The sequence below is a fragment of the Rattus norvegicus genome, chromosome 10 (assembly GCF_036323735.1).
Source record: "Rattus norvegicus strain BN/NHsdMcwi chromosome 10, GRCr8, whole genome shotgun sequence".
NCBI lineage: Eukaryota > Metazoa > Chordata > Mammalia > Rodentia > Muridae > Rattus > Rattus norvegicus.
Window position 1 is genome coordinate 98,708,643 of NC_086028.1, and position 24,497 is coordinate 98,733,139.

At 51.0% G+C, this 24,497-nt stretch overlaps 1 long non-coding RNA gene and 1 other non-coding gene across 2 annotated transcripts in view; both read right to left on the reverse strand.

Moving 5' to 3' along the window:
- LOC102549836 (uncharacterized) overlaps window positions 1–22,802 on the reverse strand; it is a 162,011-nt gene extending 139,209 nt beyond the window's left edge. The window contains exon 1 of the long non-coding RNA XR_001840317.3: window positions 22,055–22,802. This is a non-coding gene — a long non-coding RNA (uncharacterized LOC102549836). The remainder of the gene's footprint in view (window positions 1–22,054) is intronic.
- Window positions 7,040–7,105, reverse strand: Mir297 (microRNA 297). The gene has a single exon (NR_031941.1). It is a non-coding gene; the product is annotated as a microRNA 297 (primary transcript).
- Window positions 22,803–24,497: the final 1,695 nt, after the last annotated feature.

Below are 24,497 nucleotides of genomic sequence, written 5' to 3' on the forward strand. Positions count from 1 at the left end.
CCTTTGCGTACCTGGCCAGTCACAACTCTATACCATGATCTCCTGTCTCCTCACGGAGGCCAACCATCCTGTGTGTACTCTGCTCTCCCGCTTAGGCACCTGCCTAAGGCACTCTTGCAAGACTCTCATCCCCCAGTCCCTGCCAGGAAGTGCAGGACAAGAAGAGGCTCTGAGGGGGATGACTCTGAGGGCTCTGGTGTGGTGTGAGGAAAGCAACTTACAGAAGAAGAGGTTGACTGAATCGAGGTTTAAGGGAGAGTGGTGGGGAAGTCCTGTCAGAGGGAGTGTGAAGGCTGCCTGTGTCTGTTATCAGGAAGCAGGAGAGATAAATGCTGGTGTCAACTCAGTGTCTCCCTAGGAGTCAGTCCTGAGCCCCGCCAAAAAGGATGGGCAAACCTCCCCTCCTCAGTTCAAACTCTGGAAAAACTCTCACAGACACACACCCACAAGTGCGTTTCCTAGGTGACTCTGAATCCAGTCAGGGTAACAGTAAAGATTACCCCTCCCATCCCTGGTGAACCTCTCTAAGAACGCAGTGGCCTCCCTTGCCTGCGAGTCAGTGTTCTGGTGCAGTCTGTCTCGGTGTTGCAGCCTAGAGTCATCTCACGGTTCCTCCCCTGTGTTCTGGCTGGGAGCCCCAGGGAAGTCTGGGGTTCTGGCTATGGTACTTTGCTCAAGCTCGTTTCCTCTTCCTCTGCCTGGGCCAGATGTTCAGTGCCCTTTTGTGAAATACAAACATGGCGCCTCATCCCAGAGTCCTCAGGTTGCAATGGGAATGAGGGGGAGGAGGAGGGTAGAGGTAAGAGTGGATCATGCCTCAGTTTTCACATACAGCAGCCTTAAAAGTCACCTGGGAGAGAGAGGGGTCAGCTTCTGTTTGTCTGATAAAACATGGGGAAAAGTGCTACCAGCATCTGCCCCAAACACCTACCCTGGCCACTTTAGAGGGGCAGGAACAAGGCCTGGGGGAGTCAAGTCCTTTCTGGCTGAAAACAGAGCGGCACCAAGTTCCAGTCTCCCTCAGACTTAATTAAGCCCCCAGCAGCCTGGGTGGAGGAGGTCCCATTGGGTGGGAAGCACAAAAAGAGACAGGCCAGGAAGTACAAGACCAGTCTCTAAGCCATGAGGGCAACCACCACCCCCCTCAGACCACCTTGGTTCCCGTTAGCCCGTTTGCTGCCAAGAGTCCAACAGACTGGATGCCCTGGATGCAGAAAAGGGTTAGTGCCCTCACTCTCCATTCTCCGAGTTCCTCAAGTCAGCCGTGAAGGGAACAGACAATGCTACAGGAGGTGCTTCAGAAAGGCGGTCTGACGGATCCAAAAGCAAATCAGTCACCACCAGCCAGCCTTCTTGGCCTTTGGATATAGACTTCAAAAAGCAACTCAAGGTAGCAGGGGGGATGCTCAAAGCTAGGCTCAGAGGACTAGAACCACCCCAAAGGGGAACTATGGTTACAGGATGGGAGTTGCCAGACGGTCCCTAAGAGGACCAAGGGGAAGTTGCATTGAAGAGGGATGGACATCTAAGGAGGGCATACGGGTTTCCCAGTCAAGAAATCTGTTTCAAATCCTGGTTGTCTCCAGGCTGGGAAGATGGCTCAGGGGACTGAGGGGCTTGCCATGTGACGTAAAGGTCTGAGTTTCTTTCCTGTTAAGACAAAGTCGGTGATGAGCCCTTGGAATCCCAGAGCAGAGGATGGGGGTGTACATCCCTGGAACTTGCTAGCCTGCCAGCCTGTCTGGCCCAATCAGCAAGACTCGGGTCCAGTAAGACACCCTGCCCCAAAACATGAGGTAGACTGTTCACGAGGTTGGCCTCTGGCCCCCTTCCAAGATCGCATGCACACCCCTGCACATGCGCACATACATGTACACATAATAAGCAAGCCAGCAAAAAAAAAAAAAAATGCCCACAGCTGGACACCAGCAAGGTAGGAGACTAGGGCCTCAGGCTGTGCCAGGAATGCCAAATCAAAGACAGGGACCACTCCCAAAGTCTGGGTGAGAAGGAAAGGGATCTGTGTGTGTGTGTGTGTGTGTGTGTGTGTGTGTGTGTGTGTGTGTGTGTGTGTTTCTCTCTGTCTTTGTCATCATCCCTGGACCTCTCTCAGAACGTTCCAGAGGCTGGTACACAATGGCTACTCAGCAGTATGTCTCCTGCAAGAGCGGGCAGAAGAAAGGGCCTGGGAAGAACAGTGGTGTGGACAGGCAAGGTGCTCACCGAGGACCACCCCTGCAAAGCAGCACTCACTCAACCTCCCTGAGAAAACCTCTATTCCTGCTTGGGCACGCTCTGCTGTGTTCTCCTTCTCCTCAATGCAGGGTGCCCCAAGTCGACAATGAATGAGGCCCCCAAGAGGCAGGGCCCCAAAACAGTTAGAGGGGAAAACACGAACCATTTGCTTCAGGGGGGAAATGGATAACACCAGGCCACTGTCCCATCGCCTGCCTTAGACTGATGTGAAATGCATGCCTCCAGGGTCACTGTCAATGAAAAATGAGGGGTGGGAGGGGGCAGGCACAGAAGGAAAAACACATCATCCTCTAGCATGGAGCCCACTAGGAGGCGCTGGCAGGCCACCAGAGTCAACCGGACCCGCTAGGACCCTGAGCTGTCCAGGTCACCCTGTTGGGGAGAGACAGAGAGAGACCCTTTCACACAGAGGAAGTGCCCTCTTCCTTCTCCCAGCCCAGCTGTACCTTCTGGCTTCTCTGGGGCTCCAAAGACTCTCCTGTGTCCACAGATCAGAGGTCCTCGCCATTTGACCTGGGGATGGAGTGTCCCTGCAAGCAAACGACTTGGAGTCCTTAGGTTGAGTGTGACCTGTCACCCACAGGATCTGCCACTGCGGAGCAAGGGCAAAGACAGGCTGTCCGCACAGAGCTGTAGGCAGTGCGGACGTGACCGTGAGGATGCCTGGGCCGGCAACACTGCCAAGCACTTCGAACAGTCTCTGTAGCCAGAGGGCTTGGTTTGGGGCCAGGTGGTACCACTTGAAGAGCTGTGTGATTGGCAGCAACTTACTTGCCCTCTCTGTGCTTCTGTCAGTCAGTCAGAGACCCCAACACTGCCTACCCCTTGTGAAGAACGCAAAACCTCAATCATCTTTCTAGAACATTCTCAGAGTATGTTTAATCCCTCTCCATAGCGGCACAGAGACTGGCCAGACCCCTGGGACGTCCTCGTGTGGTCCGCACGATACAATACTGAGTCTGTCAGAACAGAGAGGTCACTCGCAGCACCACACTGTCCTGCAGGGCATCCACGGCTACTGCCATGGGACAAAGACAAATTCAGCAAGGATCCGGTGATAGACCAGAAAGGAATGCATCCGCCAAGAAGTCAGGGGTCTACGTTAAAGACAAAGCCAGGGGGCTGGAGGGATGGTTCTGAGGTTAAAGGCACCAGCTACTCTTCCCAAAGACCAGGGTTTGATTCCCAGCACCCACATGGCAACTCATAACCATCTATAACTATACTTCTAGGGAGTCTGGCGTCCTCTGCTGGCCTCTATGGGCACTGCATACACATGGTGCATGGACATCCATGCAGGCAAAAGACCCACACATAAATGAAATAATAGAATAAAATTAAATTAAATAATATAAAATGAAAAGCCAGGCATGGTGATGGGCGTCTGCAAAGTCAGTACTCAGAAGGCCGAGGGAGGAAAATCGTGAGTTGAAGATTAAGCTGTACACTCTACCGAGTTCGAGGGCAGCCTGGCCCCTGTGATACCCACAATCCCATGGGAAAAACCCACACTGATGGCGCGAAAGGAAACCGAGTCAGTGGATCGAGAAAACGTAACGGCAGAGGTGTCTAGACACATACAGTTCCTACTGACAGACAGCCTTCTCCTGGGATCCCACTGGCTGAGCTCCAAGCTCCAAGGACATCTCTGTCCCAGCATCAGATCAGTCAGCCATGCTATACAGCAGGCAAACCACACGCCCGTCAAGAACATACCCACCGGAACAGATCTTCCAACCTTACTCATGCTCCCAACCCCAGTGGGGGACGCACTTCAGCGTGGCGCTTCCTCCTTCTGCGCACCACCCTCAAAGCATGGGACTGGTAAAGAACATAAGCCACAAACACACCAAAACGGAAGGTCTTAGATCGGCCACTCCTGAAACGCCCATCAAGGTGGATGTCTTGGTCCCTCGGAGCCTCTTCTAAGGACCCAGGAACCCAGGAGAGAGGCAGCAATTGTCCCATGCCACAGGCTTCACTGCCTGCACCCCTGCCCCGACCTCCGAAGACAAAGGCGTCTTTCTCCTTGCTCCTTGGGGTCACCACATTTTCCTCAGACCTGTGCTTGTTTTCTTTCTGCCTGGGCCCATCTTGGCTTGCCTTCCCCAGCACCACCATCCCCTGGAGACAAACACTGTATTGTTTCCATAGACCTAATAAATGACTCCATCCCCCGTCCACCCCCCACCTCCTGCCACTAACTTGCTCACTCTCCCGGCCGTTCCCTGTCCGAAGTCTCCCTTATGCAAAGTATCCCTGCCATGGATGAAGAAGAGGAGTCTTATGACAGCGTGGGGGGGGAGGGTAGGGATGGGGGGGGGACACTTGTGCTAAAGCATGCCCCCTCCCCCTTCCTCATGTTCTACCCCTTCCTCATGTTCTACCGGAAGAGCTGTCCAGGGATAGGAGGTGCCCCTGGTCCATTTAACCCAGCCCCTCCCTCTGGTTCACATACAGGTGGCAATGGTAAAACAGGGTGATTTTCTGTGGTTTCCAAAACACCTCTTACGCACTGGGGTACACCTCTCACAGCCCCTCAAAAAAAATCCAGGTAGAATAGGGTCAAAGCCAAACAGCAGCTGATGCCCCTCCTCAACAAGCCAAGTCAGGGGCTCCCCAGATGTGTTCGAAGACTGTCCCCTACCCCCTACAGAAGCTTCTACCACAGGGGCTTGCTCTCCTGGGCTACTGGAAGGCAGGGTGCAACTGCACACGGGAGCAATGAGCCAAAAATAAGACACTCGTCACCCTGCCAGACACAGGTTGACACATCGGTTGTTCCAACACAGTAGGGTTCAGGAGTCAGCAAAGAGGTGCCCAGAGCCTCTCTCCTGGCAGAGCAAGGAAAGGCAGTCTGGAAACGACAGCAGACCCAGGCTCTGCAGCCAGTCACTTGGCGCGCCGACCTCTCGTCTGGCTTTGACATTCACCAGCCACCTCCAAGGGCTGATGCAGCCACCAGATCAACCAGGTCAGGACCATGATGCCTTCATACCCTGCCTCTCCCTGCCCCTCATTCCCTGGACAAGGCTGGATAGGACAGTAGAGACTCCATGTCCTCACCACTCTGCTGCATGACTCCAAGCAGAGACTGGGGGGCTTCAGAGCCAAGACAGATGGACCTGAGCCACAGAAGAATGCAAAGAGACCAGAAGATGGCGAGGCCCTACCTGCCTCCTGCATACGATATCCCCAAACATACAGACCTAAGAGGTGAGAACGCACAGCTGGCATTCTGCCTGGGATCTGAAGAGGCCCAGCACGTCACTGTAGCTTAAATTTTTTCAATGCTTACTTTTAATAAGTTTTCTTAAGTCTTTTAACCTCCCTTCTAGCCCACCGCCCACCAGAGGTAGTGGGAAAGAAAGGTTATTAGGATATGGGGGAAGTGGACCAGTTTAGAAATTGTTCTTCGGAGCAAAACATCCTTCCACCTGTGTCTGCCTCAGGAGAACACTCCTCCTTCACAAGTTTGCCCCAGCAAGACACCGTCAGACACAGCTGACCTCCAGAGGACCCCTAAGTTTCCACTTCAAGTCACCTATCAAGAGCAAAAGAAGTTAAGACCAAGACACCCGGACACATCCCAGTGGGTACCAAAGGACTCTCCTCCTCCTCTACCTGATCAAGCTCCAGGCCGACGGAGGAAACGGGTCTCTCTATAATGCGGTGAGTGGGAAGGCCTTGAACACCCATGTGCAAGAGGGGGGTGTTATCAGCATGGTAAAGAAGTGACCAAGGAACCACAGGAGAGACAGTGACTGCCACGGGAGATGAAAACGGACGGCGTGGGTGGAACCGATCAGTGCCCAACCATCCATGGGGACTCTTCTGGGGTCCATCGTTGGCAAAAGCCTACACACAATGCTTTCTAGTTCTTTCCTATATTCTAGACCCAGTTCTGGAAAAGGCAAAGGAAGAAGGGGCCCATCTTCCATGTCTAAGCTGGGGCTGCTAATGTCTCTCAAAACCTAGCATTTGTCCATTTTCAACATCCACACCGTCCTCAACCCTCAGGACAACAACCTCAGCTCCCCCTTGTGTTCTGAACATCTACCCAGGCTCACCACTGTGCACAGTACCTTGGTACCGACCTCGCTGTGTAGCTGAGGGATGAGGAAGTTCTCATGTAGCAGGCTTTTTCACCTTGCACATTTGCGATACTTGAGTTTGACATCTTCTGCATGCACACGCGTGTTCAAGCAGGAAGTCCAGTGCTCACCAGCACACTGACAGGACACTGCTTCCTGAGAGCCATACCTCACCTCCTTCAGGATATGCATCCCCAACGCCCTGGAGCCCCTCCCACCAACACCCCTCCTCACCACTGCCCAGCATTGCTGGATCCACCCTGCCTCGAGGTCATCACACTCCAGGCAGCCTCTGGTGTCCAGAGGGCAGGTCCCACAGTGGGCACAGTGTGCATGGTTAGACAAGAATGCTTTGGGGTCGGGGATTTAGCTCAGTGGTAGAGAGCTTGCCTAGCAAGGGCAAGGCCCTGGGTTCGGTCCCCAGCTCCGAAAAAAAGAAAAAAGAAAAAAAAAAAAGAATGCTTTAAGGACCTGATGCCTGCAGAGTGTTAGCCCATCGAGTCTCACCGCTATCTTACCTGAGCTAGGACTCTGAGCTCAGCCACAAAGCCACCTGGACAGGCCCTTACACCTGCCACAGCTCTCTGCCTCCTCCTGGGGTAGAAAAGGGTAGAGCAGAGGCCTACAGATCAGCACTCAGGGGCCTCCTGCCTCTGCAGCACTGTCCAACACACACACACACACACACACACACACACACAAGTGCACCATACATACATACATGCATGCATGCATACATGCACACATACATGCATACATACATACATACATACATACATACATACATACATATGCCTATGTGCACTTACACATACAGCTTCAGGGCCTACCATACCTCTTGAGAAAAAACAAACAAACAGACAGACGGGAAGGGGGACCCCTCCCAGATGAGGGGTGAGGAGTCCTCTCTCTAGAAATGTTGTCAGGGAGTGATCCTCATGGCAAAGTTCCCTAATCTGGCTTGTATGCCAAGGCAGCCAGGCACCTCCCTCCCAGTGGTCTGAGCTGGCTCAACCCTCGCTGCCATCCCCAAACAGGTGTGTGCCTAGCCCTCCAGAGACAGGGCCACCTGGACACCTTTGCTCTCTTGAACCTCAATGGCCAGTGCTCAGTTTGTGCTGAGGAGGCTGGGAAGGGGCCGAACGGCCATAGGTAAAGCCCAACCCAGAGTCAGCTCCTACAAGGCACGGGCTGGTAATCACCACCAACTGCCATGACCATCTTGATCCATTCACTCCCCTCACACCCCAGACAGTTGTCATGAATGAGCCTGGTTAGAGTGCAGCCTCAGTGTGAGTGCCTCTCTCTCTCTCTCTCTCTCTCTCTCTCTCTCTCTCTCTCTCTCTCCCTGTCTCTCTCTCTCTCTTCCTTCCCCCTCTCTCCCCCCTCTGTCTCTATCTCTCTCTGTCTCTGTCTCTCTGTCTCTCTCTCTCCTCCCTCTTCCTTCCCCCACTCTCCCCTCTGTCCGCCCTCTCCCTCTCTCTGTCTCTGTCTCTCTCTCTTTCTCCCTCTTTCTTCCCCCTCTCTCCCCTCTCTCCCCATCCCTCTCTCTGTCTCTCTCTGTCTCTGTCTCTGTCTCTGTCTCTCTCTCACACACACACACACACACACACACACACACACACACACACACACACACGCATTCTAGAACCATCAGAGTTAGAAACTGGAGCGTCAGGAAGTAACTGAAGGTAAGATGATTCCCCTCTCAGTCTTGCTAGGAGCCTGTTTGGGAAGAGCCTGCCTCATCTCCGGGGTGTAGGGCTCAGTAAGTTGTTCACAGGGTCCACTGCACACAGTGGATGTCCAAAAACTGTTCATCAGATACCCTTCTCTCAAAAATGGCTGGTTGTAGAACTTTCTGGTGTATGTGGCTGAGGGAAATCTCTGTGCCACACCAGTAGTCAGGTCTGCTCTAAATAGTGAAGGACACACACACACACACACACACACACACACACACACACACACGGCACTCATAGATGGTCACCCACATTCCTGAGACCATGACTCTTCTAAAATACATACACAGCTGGGGCCCAGTCTACTGAACTGGGAGGTTTTCCCTAAGGAAATAATAGGGGAAAAAAATAAAAATATAACCACTTCACTTTGGGGTTTCTCCCTGGCCAGCAAATACAACTTGCCCAAGGTCTTTTTTATTTTTTTTTCCGGTTTTCCAGGAAGGGGGAGGGAGGACTTTAGGATCAGGATCAGTTTACCTGATGGGAAACTTGCAACTGACCATCCCATGCCAAGACTTCCCCCTAAACTGCAATGATAAAAAACCCACAAGGCTCTTCCCATCAAAGCCCGGCAGACCCCTGTCTTCTGTTTGCTCAGACCCCTGCTCTCCAGCACAAAGTCTTTATTGGTCTCCCTGCAGGGGTGAAAATAAAGGGGGTTTTGTGCTCCTCCTGTCCCCCCTCCCTAGGCTGGCTGAGAGAGTTTATCTGACATTGCAGGAGTCTTTGTAAACTGAATGTCCCAGGATAAGCGGTCCCTTAAGAGTCCCTTGGCCTGGGACAGAGGGACCCTCTCCAGAGGAGAATGGGGAGCTTGTTCCAATGTTCTTTTAATAGGGGGGGCGGGGTGTCCCCAGGACAGGCCTCCAGCACGCTCACAGAAGGGTCTCTGTCCCAGAGCTACAAAGGAGGGAATTCTTAAAGACAGGGATGTTGAAGGGGGGGAGGATTTTTTTCCTAAGGGGAGGGGAGAGAAGTTGGAGGGGGGGGGCAGTCCTTCTCATGGCCAGAACAATCCAGGCTGTAACAAGGCTTCTCTATGCCTCAGGAGCAACTGAATGGTTAGGCCTTAGCAGCTCCACAGAGCAGAATTCTCCTGGCATCCGGGTCTCCTGTCAGCACAAGATCTGCTTCCCAAAATCCAGGATGTGAGCTACCAGCACACCAGAAGAAGAAGAAAAAAATCTTTCATACAAGGAGGGGAACCTTGGTTACCTTGTCTCCAAAAGCCATTAAGAGTCCAAATATCCACCCAGGGGATGGACAGACACAATACCCACCAAACCTTTAAATGAACAGTGTCCCACCAAATCTCAGAGGAGAGCCACTGCTTGGGCCACTCAACTGCTTATTCTGGTTCAAGGTCACCATTTCCTTTTCAAAGCCACCCCAAATCACACAGATGTTTTAGAAAGGCGGCCACAAGAGGCTGCTCTGCGTTTTGACTCTATTTACCTGACTGTGCACATGTCTAAGACATTAAGGGGTCTTCCTAGAGCGCAGTGCCCATGAGGATCAGCCCCAGCCATCCCCCGCCCTGCCTTGTTTGCAGCCATCGGCAGGAAGCAGCTAAAGAAAGCGGAGACATCTTTGACGTCCAAGCTAACCAAAGAGGTGTAAAGTCACCAGGTGCTCTGAGACCCCTAGGCTACACTGTGATGTCACCGCAAAGGACAAGGCCAGGACAAGGGCTGACCAGGGTTTTGTAGATAGAAACAAGCATGGAGGATAGAAGCCTGAGGCTCCCAAGACCAGTCCACCTGGACCAGTGTCCCATGTGGAAAGTACAATGCAGCTGCTTCTGCAGTAGGATATGGATTAAGACCACTCCACCCCGCTCCCAGCCCCGACCTTAACCACAGCGCCAGGCACCAGCCCAACAGCAGAACGTTGTGGCCTCTTTCCTACTGATTCACCCAGAAGAGATCAAAGTCAACCTGGGGGTCGGCATCAGACAGCAGCAGTGAATCCAGAAAACATGCCTATGGTTGGTTCCATGGAAAAGAGGAGCCAAGGCATGTGAAATGGTGGTGGTTGTGGTGATGGTGGTGGTAGTGGTGGTGGTGGTGGTGGTGGTGGTGGTGGTGGTGGTGGTGGTGGTGGTGCACATGGCTACAGGCCGTTAGCGTCTCAAAGGTTTGAGAAGAGAAATTCTGGGTGCAAAAGAAAGTGTTGCAAAAGCCAATCCTAGATAAATGTATCCTGGTCCACTGGATGAAAATAGCAGCCTCTAGTTCACCTCCATGACTCAGAATCACCAACTTCACCGAGACAGCTAAAGAGGAGGGGGAAGATGTAGCAGAGGAAGGACCCAGGGAAGATTCTGGGCTGGCACTAGCCATTGCAGACCCCAGCACTTATGAGCCAGAGGATAGTACTTGGCCTCCTCACCCCACATCTGACTCCTCTCCCCTCAAGCTGACACCTCCCAGGCTGCTACTCATCCTGCCTACCTTCCATACTGAACTCTACACACGGCCTTCATCATGTAAGCCGATGGAGACCACAGCCCAAATTTTACACTTCCTAGAGCAAAACCCCAAGGGGAATTGGGCCTGCTAGTTAGAGAATGGAAAGGAAACATCCCCCCAATTAAATCCAGCGACACGAGAGCACAGATGTGCCCCCATGTCCAAGCAGATAGACCCCTGGAGCTGACTTTTTCAAGTCACAGAAGGGCTAAGGTCGGGGTGGTGGGGCTTGGGGAGATGGTTCAGTTGGTTGCACTGACTACACAAACCTGGTGATTGGAGTTTGATTCCTGGAGCCTAGGTAAAAAGCCAGATGCTGTGGTGTTTCTCTATAAATAACCCCAACACTCCTGCAGAAGAATGGGATAGGAGCTCACACGACTGGTGGAGTGGTAGAAACAAGGGAAATCCTGCCTTGAAAGCAATACACAAGGACAGTAGACTCCTGAGGGTTGTCCTCTGACCTTCATAATGCACACGCATGCACACACATACATACACATCTGCACACATTTATGCACACACATCTGCAGGTATACACACACTTACACATACAATCTACACAGATACATCGATGCATATCTGCACATACACACATTTACATACATCTGTACACACCAACACACACATCTATACACATCTGCACACACACATACACATCTGCACACATTTATACTCATCTTCACACACATACATCTTCAGTTACACACTCACACCTACACATATATATCTACACATACATCTATACACATCTGCACACACACACATACACATCTGCACACATTTATACACACATATCTGCAGGTATACACACACCCACACATACAGACACATACACACATCTGCACACACATCTGCACACATTTATACACACATATCTGCAGGTATACACACACCCACACATACAGACACATACACACATCTGCACACACATCTGCACACATTTACATGCATCTGCGCACACATACATAGTCAACACACATCTATACAAATCTGCACATACCTGCATGCACACACACACATACACATATGCACACAATTATGCACACACATTTGCAGGTATACACACACCTACACATACAATCTATACAAACATCCATACATATCTGCATACACATACACACACACACACACACACACACACACACACACACTACAATCTACTATATTTTTTTAATTAGTAGAAGGAAGGATTTAAGTCCACCTACTAAAATGAATGATGCTTTCCTCAATCTCAATCCTTCCTCAACCTCAAGGTCATGTAGGGGCCACCCTTCCAGCCATGTCAATTAAAGAGTAGGATGTACAAAGGACCTGTTACACGACGGCAGGATTGGGGTGCAGCTCAGACAAGGAAGGACCTCTCAGCATCCCATCAGAAGGTGGTGTTGGATAGCTCCCCTAGTTCCAGGCATAGCATCCAAAGAGTGAGCCCAGCAATAGGTCTGCCCTGCAAGTTAAGCTTTGAGTTCCAAGAAAACAGCATCATCACCATCCAATGGACTGAGCCTGAGAACCCCTTGACACTAGGTCCACCTGCTTCCTCATCAGCCCACAACCCATCCTCCTATAAGCCTTCTTTACTGAGGACACTGGGACAAGCCTCTCAGGACCCTCACTGTAAATGCCAACAATTACAACTGCCTAACGGGATAGCAGTTTGATTCAACAAACCCGGGCTTCCGCATCCTTCGCTGGATTTCCACGCACGATGCTAAGGTGCTTTGAGCATGTGCACTGTCTAACACAAACAGGAGTAGCGCAGTGTTGTGAGGATTCACTAGTTCTAAAGACAGATCTGTCTTCTTCTGATCCAGACCCTGTCACTACAGGCTTGACAATGACTCGAATTTACTGATTGCTCTCCAGACCTGCCATGCCCCATGGGAGGGAAAAGAGGGAGACAATTGGAAGGAGTAGACGTGAGGGGAAGCCTCGAACCCCTGGAGTGCTCAATGAAAGTTCCTTACCGGATGACCCAATAATGAACCTTGTGGCTGGGTATTAATTACTCCGACACTGGCCATACTGCCTCATCTACAGAAGAGAGAGACATCTATTTCCAATAGACTCTGGGAGGGTGAAGGAAACACTAAGAAGACAGTAGGTCCCTGGGAGACAGTTGCAAAGGACAAACCACACCCATAAACACATGATGCAATTCATTTGATTTGTGGCTTCTAGAAAGCTCTCCGAAAGGACACACGTCTACAAGCATGCCACTAAAGGCTTTGTCACTGACCAGCCAGGTGACTCAGACGAAGCTCCTGGAGCCTCAGTTTCCTCTTCTGGTAAATGGAACAAGTTGCTTTCCTCCCAGATCCCTTCAATACATAAGAATCACACCCTCTTCCTTCTCCCCCTTCCCCGCTTAAGGAAACAATCCCTACTCAAGCTTCAGACAGAAATAATCTATCCATGATGGTGAAATGTCCCCTCCCCTGACAGTGGTGAATGAGGGCAGTTGGCAGCACCTCCCAGGGCTGCATAGCTTCCTTTAAGGGTTCACAGAACCATGAGCATGAGTCACAGCTCCTCAAAGCCTACCTGTGTAGTGAGGATAAAGTGAGTCCCCCACCCCCAGCCTCACAGCCCGGGAGATCAAAGCCGCCTCTCTCCTTCGAAGCGCCTCGGAGATCTCCTTCCAAGTTGGCACATGAACGTGTGAACGAAAAAGAACCCCGTCTGAATACAGCCACTTGTGCCATGACTCCTGCACTGCTGACTCCATGTCTGGCTTCCCCGGGCTCTCAACTTCCCCACAGGCTGCCAAACGCACGAGTCTGGCAAGAAGTCTGCCCAAATCCATTGCCCCGGCTCCTGGCTACTGGCTGTGAATGCCAGAAAGGGACAGAATGTGTCTCCCTCAAGGGACATGGGAAACAATAAGCAAGGGCCTGTGGATACTCAGTTAGGGAACTGCTTTTTTTTTTTCTGTGAAGAAAGCTCAGGTAAAAGGTGCCATTCAGAGCACCGGGGTGCTTCTCTATGACAACCATGTGGAGGAAGAAGAAGCCAGTCACAGGCGACACAGGATGAGGCCGGATTTACCAACCCATGAGCCAAACTCCTGACTCCATGGTGGAGCAAGGCAATACCTCCGTGCAAAAACAAGACTCTTGGGTTCGTGGAGGTAGGAGAGGAAGGTGCTGTTAGGGCATAACCATTAGGTGCCTCCAGGTTCACAATAAGCAAGCCTGAGTTCTTTGTCCAAAAGGGCACAGGTACTCAGTTGTGCCCTGTCGCCGGAGTTAGTCACGTCAACTGCTGAGGGGCACCTCTCCATATCTACTTCTGCTTCCCATGAGTTTGTGCCCCCATCTGCAGAATCCTAGTGGAGTTGGTGAAACACATGATCTGAGAAGACCCAATCGATCATGGGATCCCCCTCCTGGCCACAGCTGCAAGGGGAACGGAGGGCGGTCCTGAGGGACATGAACTAGGAATCTACAGTCCTGAGACCCGAGGTGCTGCCCTTCTTGCCCTCACCAGAGATAAACCTAACAAGGAGGCTGGTAATGAATCAGGGGGAAGGAGATCAACAAATACCCCAAAAGGCACAGCTCCCCCGCCCCACCACCAAACAGTTGTTTGAAACCTAGGATCCTTCTAAGCTGGGTCAAACCAGTTTCTCTGAAACCTGCAACTGAAACCCAGTTACCGAGGTAAACACACTCCTTTTATGAAGGAGGACTTGAGCCCAGAGACCTAGCAAGATAGATCCAGTCATAGAAAGGATGGGCGTAGGGCGGGCAGGACACCGTGTTAAGCCATGACTCCATCTTCAAAACTGGAAACCCTAGGAATGTTCCTCAGAGATCCCCCAAGACGGTGGGGTTCTGCAGAAATGAAAAGAAATAACCTCTGGGCAGGATTAGAGGCTGGACCACTCTTTCTGCTAGAACCCAGGTGACTGACAGCTGATGCTGCCTCAAAGGGAATAATTGATTGAACCATGATACGGTGATGCAGTTAAAGCACCTGGGCTGCATCCACCTTATAAGTTCAAATGATGACATCAGATGGTCAGCGTGACCAGCAAGCCACATAAGGCAGCCACAGGTATATCTTTCCCAAGCTGTTGCCTATAAGAAAACATGTTGCTGGATGACAAGGGCCTAGAGAAAGGGTTTGGAAAGAAGCATGACGGAGCCAGTTTCCCTCACAACAATGAGGAGAAGGGAGGACCAGGATCCAGGAAAGGTACTTAAATAACGAGAAAAACCAACCCTGGAAAGGCCCAAACCAGCCTAGTGGTCAGGGTGGGGCGAGAAACCAAGACCAACTCAGGTCTCTGGTTAACCACATCCCTGGTTTCCACTCAGAAATCTAATTAAAACCCCCGAACACCTGAACTCCAAGGTGGGCTTGCCAGCAACCACAGAGTCCCTGAGATTCAGTGCACAAACAAGTGTGTTTAAAGGCCAAAGAGGAGAGAGAGGTCGTGGGCAGAGTTCACCCTGGGAAGAGGTCACCGGGAGTCATTTGCTCTCCTGCTAAGGGAGGCAAACCCCGTCCGTGCATGGCCTGATTCCTTCCGTCACCCCCAAAGAGCTGTAAGGAAGCATCCTTACATCTGCATCATCAGGGGGCACAAGCCCTGTCCCTCTCACAGGGGAGGAACTACAGAGAGCTAAGGCAGGGCATACGAGCACAGCCTTGCCCCAGGGCTAATAACACTACTCACTGAAAATGTCCGATTCCACCCGGAGACTGGAGGCAGGCATGGGATAGCTAATTACAACCCAGCACGGACGGACCCTTCGGGGCTCACACAGGAAAACGCTAGAAGAAACGAGGCCATGATCCCGACTCCCCGTGGATCTGCCCCCAAATCTGACATCTTGCTATAGGGCTCAAACTCTAACCCTTAGGCCACCCAGCTGTACAGGAAAGGGCTCTTTAGTAAGAAAGTAACTCAAAGTGTTCGCTTGCAACAATGTTCCTACGTGAAAATTTGAGGCTGGGGGACAAGCAGGAAGGGAGGACTCACCCCAGAGTTCCCCTAAACAGACCGTGCTCTGTCCGCCCTCCTGTGCTCCACCCTCCCATGCCCACACCTCCTCACCAGATGCTTTCAAAGGGCCTTCCTTTCCCAGCTCTGCCAGGTTAGGACCAACAGGCGAGTTCCTCTGGGTCTAGGTAAACAGCCTTGGCTTCTCTCATCTGTACCCAAAGGTCTTCTCCATCATGTGGGGTGACCAGGCTGAGGGTAATGTCAGAAGGGACATGAGAGCACTGGAAAACTGCAGCCCACTTAGTAAGACTTCAGAAGTACACGAGGCCACCTAGCCTTGTCATCCAGAGACGGACAACTGTGGTGTGGGCAGAGCTGGGCCCCCCCCCCCGAGGGGGGGCAACTCTGCTGTCCCTAGGTTCCTTGGGAGAATTTAACTCCTAATGGAAGTTGCTCCCTCCAGGTTACAAGCACCCCAGAGCAGGGGAGGGAGGGAGAGAGGGAGGGAAAGAGAAACAGAGAAAGGGAAGTACAAGCATGGGTTAGAATGTGTGCAGGACCATTGCTAGCAACGCAAAAGGGTGCAGCTACGGGGGAAGGCAGGGTGGACCTTGAAAAAAAGAATTAAGCATGAAATTACAACTTGATCCGGCAATTCCACTTTTGTTTACAGACCCGAAGGACTGAAAGCAAGAACCTGGACGAATATTTACATGCCCAGGATGGTAACTGCATTATTCACCATGGCTGGATGGCCTCAGCAGAGTGAGGTGACACTGGGACTCAGGAAGGAAAAGCAATGGGCACACATTACTACAGCCAAGGATAAACCTGAGGGCTTCGTGCTAAGTGACTAGCAATCAGTCCAAGTCGAAGACCGGATAGTAGGTGGGTTTCCAGGGCCAGGAAGATGGGAAACAGGGAGTTAGTGCTTCGTGAAGTTTCTGTTTGGGCAAATCTGTGAAAGCGGGGGGTGACCGTTGATCAACGCACAGACCAAGGGCCACAACTGCACATAGGAAAAAGACAAAGATGGTAATTTTTACCTTCTGCAATATTTTATTACGATAAAATAATGGTTGGATTTTTTTTCTTTTGATGAGTGAAGAAGTCAGATCTGCAGACACAATGATAGTCACCTAAAGGTCCCAAGTGCCTTCTGAAGACAGAGGAAACCCCTAAAAGCCAGCATCTCCCGACACCTTCGTTTCTATAAGTAAAGCAGGGCAGACTCTACCCCTGCCCACCGGCCCCCAGCACCCTGCTTCAAGTTGGCTTCTCAATGACACCAAAGACCATGAGAGGCCACAGGCAGAGGAGCCAAAGGAATAACAGTGTGTTTAAGGGCCCATCCAGCAGGCACTCTATATTTGCGGCCTGAAGCAGGGGGGACGCTCACCGCCGTGTGACTGGAAACGTCTACAGCTATGTGAAGGGAATGCCCTGTAGACAGCTCACAGAGCATGCCAGCTGCAACTGGAGGGCAGACAAGGTTGGCTCTCCCATCCCAGGCTACCCAGTCCGGTGAAAGCAAAGGAAAACAGATTGATCAAGTTAAAATGAGGTCAGGGGCCCACTTGCTTGGCCAGAGAAATGAACGCGCAGGAGACAGCAAAGGTGAGCTTCTTCTGAGGCGGCGTGAGATCACAGGCCGAAGGGGTCCGCTCTGTCTCTAGGATTGCAGAACTCCAGCTCCCCCGTCTACTCTCCCCTAAACACAGCCACTTCTGTCTAACCACACACTAAGGCACCTGGCTTCAAGACTCCTGTGCAAAGACCTGCCGCGGCAAACCAAATAAGGGAGGAGGAGGTGATGATTCACGGTACAGAAAGAATTCTTGGACAGAAAGTTGCTACTTCAGCATTCTTGCAGGTTGCAGGATTCCTCTGGGCTTTGGGCCTTTCATAGAATCAGACAGGAATGGTATTGTATGGGACCCCCACCCCCACCCCAGGCATCACAAACTCAGTCTAGGAAGCGAAGCTTGAAGGATTTTCCAACAGAGCATACTTAGCCAGCGTGGCCTGACTGAAGGGAAGATATTCAAGAGGAAGGTCAAATCCCATCCTCTTGTGAGTAGAGATCTGTGTGATACCTGGGGCTGCTACCTGAGTGTGGGGGCTCCTATCTCTAATCCCAGCACTCGGGGGCAGAAGCGAGAGGATGGCATGTTCAAGGCCAGCCTGGGCTATGGCAGAAAGGACTTGCACCAGCATTAAAAGAATAATTTGATACAGAGGATGCTGCTGGCTCCTTGAGGACCTGCTGTCGACATGGTCACAGTGGTCTGCATGGAGGCAAAGTAGCCTGGTGAGGGGATATCTTCCAAGCTCCCAGGGCCTCATGCATGGGAGAAGGATTGCAGATCTAATGTGTTCCTACAGGCCCCAGAAGAATTTCCTGTTACGTGCCCACCCGCAGCACAACCGACTTTGAGAGGTCTCTGTAAAAATAAAAAATAAAAATGAAAAAACAAATACCAACAAATGAAAGAACAAAAAGTCTGGAATAGGTGAAGAGAAACCCAGAGGGGCTGCCTGGGGGAGGTGGAGCAAAAGGGCCTATGACCAGGAAGCTTCCGCTGGGGATGGGGCTGGACTTAGGCTTTAACTGGCCAAGAAGCACTGGTTCCTTGTCTTCGAGTATCTCCTGGCAAGCATACAGGACAGTCCACCCCGCTGCCTCCCCAGCCCTAGACAAATCCAAACAGAACTAAACTGGGGGAAGCCGGGGAAGGGCTAAGCGAGTTCTCCAGGCCATTCATCCTCAAGCAAGCCACAATCTAAAGGCACACTGCAGAGGGCCTGGGATGGTCTGAACCGGACCCAGGTAGACCCAGGTAGACCCAGGTAGACCCAGGAAGAGCTGTGGCTCCTTGAATCGGTGGGGGTGGGGTTCAAGGCTGAGTCCCTGAAGAAAGGGACAGAGCAAGTATGGAGAACACCCCCACCCCACCCCATACCTAACCCAAGGCTGTTAAGTCATGGCACCCACCCCTGCCCCTCTCCCCTAACACTTCCTGGGATGACCCTCACCCATAGTAAGCGGGGAACAGGAAATGCCTGGGCCTTGGATCAGGAGTAAGAGTAGCTGTAAAGAATGGAGATGTCTCCCACTACAAACTACAGGGTAACTGGGAGTGGTGGTGGAGGCAGGAGGATTGTTTCAAGGTCAAGACCAGCCTGGGCTACAGAGTGAGACCCTATCCAAAAAAAAAAACAAAAAACAAAAAACAAAACAAAAACAAAAACAAAAAATAAAAAACAAAAAAAAAACAAAAACCCAAAACCAATCAAACACTGCAGGTGGTGGGGACATTTAAGATCCTCAAAGGAAAATCAAATCCAACAGCCAAACCTCAGAAGTATGTTCTCCTGACACTGAAGGAACCCCCAAACTGCTAAACCTCACCCACACATCATCAATACTCTATGCAGCCAGCCAGCCACCCCAGGTTGGAAAAGTGGCGTGATGCTAGAGGCAGAGATCCCTAAGCTGCACAAGGCTCGTGGAGATGTGGAGGGAGAAAACCAGGGAGGCTCCCTGGAGGAAGAGAAAATGAATCTGGTCACCATAGGACCTTTGCAGAGGAGAGACACCACACAGGTTTCGGTGGCCAAGAATTAACCTTCTCGTACGTGGTCTTGTATATGAAGGCCTTCATCCCCAAAGTCCTTCATGCTGGCTCCCTTACCCCTAAAAAGATATCTCTTACAGAAAGACGGACTCTCTTAACCAGAACTCCCTCGATCCACTCTGAGCAAGGCTGTCAGCTCTGACCAGGAAATGTGGCCTCAGCTAGGTTTGCACGCCAGGGGGCCTGACACACCTGCCACTCCTGTGTCGTGAGTCACCTGGGCAAGCACTGCACCATGTACTACTTCTCAACCACAGAGTAGGCTGCACATCAGCTCCTCTCACGCACACCGGATGTTATCCGTCTCCTGCCTCCAGAGACATGTTGGGACAGATCGGTTAATAACCCAGTTTTCACTCAACAGTTTGCCGGGTGGAAGTTTGGGGGAGCAGGGTATGGAGGGATGACGGTTCTTCCATTTTGAGTCTGGGCCTCCCATGAGGTCCTTCGGGGTTAGGGGGTGGGTGGGTTGTCCTGATCCTATTCAGCAGCTGTCAGACAGGATAGGTGAGTGGGGATGGATGGGAGTTGGAGGTGGCCTCTCGATGTCAGGCCTTCTGGGATCCAAAGCCACCTCTTGCGCTCGGTCAGTCTCCATTTTTTTACGAGATGGCTTTGCAGCACACGGGATGAGATCTGGCCCCACTCAGAACACCGGTGGGTAACAGGGATCTGCACCAGGCCTGGGGGTGAGCCCTGGCTCCTTGTTGGTGTCCTGGGGGCCTGATCACTGCACCATGGTGTATGCCAGATGTTAACATGTGGGGAAGCTTGGGAAGAGGAGACGGGAGAGGCTGTGTTTGCAGCTTTCCTGTAAATCTAGACCTGTGCTCAACTGGAAGGTTAATTTTAAAGAAAAGGCAGCAGTTTAAATCTTGCTGCCTCGCGCACAGGTATCTGCGGGGCCACTGAAGCAATTGATACTGTGGATTTTTTTAATAGCGTTTTTATAGGATTTTTTAATTGCATTTTTTTATTTACACTTTAAATGCTACCCCATTTCCCTGTTTCCCCTCCAGAAACCCACTATCCCACCCCACCCCATCCCCACCCCTTGCTTCTAGGAGGGTGGATAGTGTGGTTTTTAGGAGAATTTCAAGTGAACAATTTTGGAGGTGTTGAGTGACTTCGGAAGGGAGCAAACCTTGCACTAAGCGACCTTTTCATGGTTTTTAGCCCCGTGCCTCGTGTCCCCTCCCTAAGAGAGAAAGGCTGTGTAAGAGATGAGTGGTGTCTTTTGCCTCCAAGCCCTCTCGGAAAAGTCTTCCACTTTGAAATGCTTCTCCAACACTCAACCAACAGACTTAAAAGAGGAAAGTTTCTAGAAACTTGTCACGATGCGTCCTTCCAATACTTAGGTACTAAAGGACCCTCCTTGGCGGATGATTGCTGAGGCTAGGTTTGGAAATACCTAAGTGTTCAACAGTAGACTGATTACCAAGCAAAAGGTTTGCTTGGTAGTTGCAGAATTCAGCAGTACAGGAGTCACAACTGGGGATGGGGGGGCGGGGAGCATGAACAGGAAACAAAGTTGTGAATATTGTGGATTGTAGACTCTCAGTCTGACCCTAGGAGAGGCACCTTGAAAACAGTCTCACTGGCCACAGACCCACAGAACAGCTCTCCTTGACCCATTCTCCCCGTCCTTATAGGACAAGAAACTACAGGACCATGCAAATGGCAGGAAACATCCAGTTGCCACAGTGCTGGGAACGACACACAATTTCTCACTGGGGAACATTTCTCACTGGGCATACACAAGCACCTGGGTGGAGCCGTGGACAGCAGGACCCCAGCTTCTGCAGGACAGTCAGGACTCAGAAAACGTCATTTAATTTTTTTCTTTCTCCCTGTGCTGCCTAGCCTCCCCTCCATGAGCAGGTGCCAACTGAGACCTCAGGGCCCCTGGGCACTTACAAAAGCCAATGCCAGGCTGAAAAGCTTCCTATGTTGGAAGGGAGTTCTGAGTGAGAAATGGGCCACCACACATGTTCCAAAAGAATGCCTAAAGACTGCTGACAGGGGTCAGTGGAGGAGGGGAGAAGGAATCCCCGTATCTGGAAAGTGTCCCCAGAAAACCACCTCCAGAGGATCTGGAATTAAGGGTGAGAGCCCAGGAGAGAAAAGGAAACAGAGGGACCTGGTGTAATTTAGGGTGGGGTAGCTCAGTCATTCATTCAACAAACAACCTCCTCTCCGATGACATGGTGACAGGTACCAACCTCCCCACTACAATGCAATCACAAAAGGACAAGGAGAGAGAGCTATGGAGTACAGATTCCTTTAACTTACAGTTATGTCTCGGGACCTAAGCCTTTGAAAGTCTTCTTCATGATACAAGCCACACCAAAAGGAGGAGGCGGGTGGTGGGTGTACACCCTGGACCAAATTCCTTTCCTGCGAACCCCTACTCACATGGTGGCCAATACCCATCACTCCATCAACTCCACAGGAGACCAGTCTTGCAAACAATGCAGTATCCACCAAGCGCCCCCACAGCTACCCGACCCCGTGGCCTCTTGCAAGCACTGCGCCCCAGCAGCCCGCTGTGTGCATTGGGCAGCTGCCCGGAGAGACATGGCTTTCAAAGCAAAGGGTCCCGAAGGACCACCCTCGCCAAAAGGCAAGTGCCAAGAAGGTAGGCGCTTCCTCTGCTAAGTCTCTATCCCCGCACCGGGTAACCAATGGCTTGTCCCTGCCGCAGGCTGTAGGACCCGACGATGAGCGAGAAAGGCCGGGGACTACCTCCGTAGGGTCCACCTGAGGGTTGCTAAAATGACTTTCTAGACGTCAATCAGAACGAAAATTCCAATCCTTGAACCTTCAAAATCCAACAGAAGCCTGGAGAAGGGCAAATCAAATCCACAACCTCGCGCACCGCAGGGAAACTTACCTCCAGGTGGAAGAGCGGCTGGGAGATGGAAAGACAATCCACGGATGATAGAGACCAGGTCGCGAGTCTTCTAAATCCAGTTGATAAACACCAAGTAATCCACGTTAGGGGACCCGGAGCCCCCACCCCTTTCCCCACTGTCCATCTAGTACCCAAAGCCAAAGTGGGGCCACCGCGCCGCGGCCCCGCGTGGACAGCGCGGAGATCGCGCGCCCGGCCTCCCAAGCAGCGCGATCTCCAAGAGCGGACCCGCGCCAAGAGCAGCGAGCGGAGGCCACCGAAGGTTCTGACCGGTGCATCCTGTCTCCTCGCATAGCTCTGCGCCTTTCTTCTATGAGCATCGTCAGCACACAATCCGCACTAGCAGAAACCCCTCTGGCGAATCCAGAATATCTCATAGGAGCCTCGGGTTTGTAGGTCGGGCGAGGACCCCGTGGTACAGGGAGGACGCTCGCCAGGCAGCAAAGCTCTGGATGCGCAGAGGCACCGCGAGAAGCAAACACTTTCCGCGGCACTACTGGGCTCTGCGCGCCCTTGGGCCATTCTGGCCTTTTATAGAGACCGTCTGCGGATAGGCGTGTCCAGGGGCGGGGCAAGGTGGTAGATTGGCCGAGTGGTATCCTGGGAATTGTAGTTCCTTCTTCTTACCCCTTACCCTCAAGGAGCAATTGGCGAAGGATCGGGGTCACCACAGCTACCTCCCCTCACAGACTTTCTCCAACAAAGAGAGACTCCATTCTGTTCCAGTTTCGTTTCTGTTGCAACTAAGGAGAAAAGGGAGTTTATTAACTTCTAAAGACGTTGCCTTAGTTTCTTTTCCGTTGCTGTGATAAAATATTGTCAAAAGCAACTGGCACTAAGCAACCACTTCATTTTTGACACAGGAGACAAAAACATACATTGGATTGATTGTATATATCACCTTGTACAAAAGCCAATTCAAATTGGTCAAAGATCCTCACTTGCAACCTGAAACACTTTTAGAAGAAAACACAGGGAAGACTCTTCAAGATGCTGGGGTAAGCAGGAAATTTTTAAATAAAATATCGACAACATAAGAATGAACCCCAAGTGTCAACCAACGAGGCTGCAGGAAAACGCAAATCTCTGGACAGCAAAGGGATCTGCAGAGTTAACTGACAGCATACAGAAGGGAGAAAAATCTGTGCCAGTTACAAGGGGCTCGAATCTAGAATTTACAAAAGAGGGATTGAACTGAATAGGCAGATAGAAAAGAAGGAAGGAGAAAGAGAGAGAAGGAAAGGAAACTCAAATGGATAATAAAGGAACTGCGAATTAAAACTACGATGAGATCCATCTCACCCCAGTCAGAATTACTGTCATCAACAAGTGTGTTGGACACATTGGAGAGGATGGACACAGAGAGAGGGGCCCTTACTCACTGTTGGTGGGAGGAGGAATTAATTCAGCCATTGTGCACAAAAATCAGTTAGCAGATTTCTCAAAAAGTTGAAAATAGAACTATCATATGACCTGCAACATTACTCCTGGGCATATGCTCGGAGAACTCCATATCCTACCATAGAGTTATGTGCCTATGAGTACATGCACGCATGCACGCACGCACACACACACACACACACACACACACACACATACACACACACACACACACACACACACACACACCATGTTTATTGCTGCTTTATTTGCTACAGCAAAAAAAAAAAAAAAGGAATCAACCTAGATGTCAATCGACAGGTAAACAGACAATGAAAATCTGTTATGTATGACAAAATGAAATACTATTCGGCTCTGAGGAAAATGGAAATTTCAAATTCTTGCAGGAAAATGGGTGGACTTAGAGTGCATAACATTAAGCAAGGTCACATAATCTCAGAAAGAAAGAGCCATGTCCTCTGCCTCATATGAGGAACCTAGCCAAAGCCCTATGTATGTATGTAAGCAAGTACATATTAGCACAGAGTAACATGAAGAAAAGAGAACATGAAAGGCCAAAGTCCGAAGGGAGGAAGAACTAACTGTAGGTAATGGTCACAGTTCTGAAAGATGGTGTAAAACTAATTGCTTTTCTAGTTCTAACACCTTTTTTCTACTTTTTTGGTGGTGGGTAAGCTCGTGAAAATACATTCGGGAATGGCAGTGTAACGTCCCTGTTAATCTCCACGGTTCAGAATGCCTATCCCAACTGTTCAGAAGTCCACTGAGATGTATATATTTTGAGTCTGGTTGATTTCAGAGCGTTTGTTTGTTTATCTCAGGGTTTGTTTGTTTTTTAATATAATAATGGGGTTCGTTTTGCTGTATTTTGCTTTTAGTTTCTCACAGCTCGAATTTCAAGTATAGTTCATTGTGGTAAAAAAGGCGAGGCAGCAGAAGCTTTAGGCGGCTGCTTACACCACATCCACGATCAGAGAATAGAGGGGTAAATTCACACTGCTGCTTCTTGTTAGATAGTCCA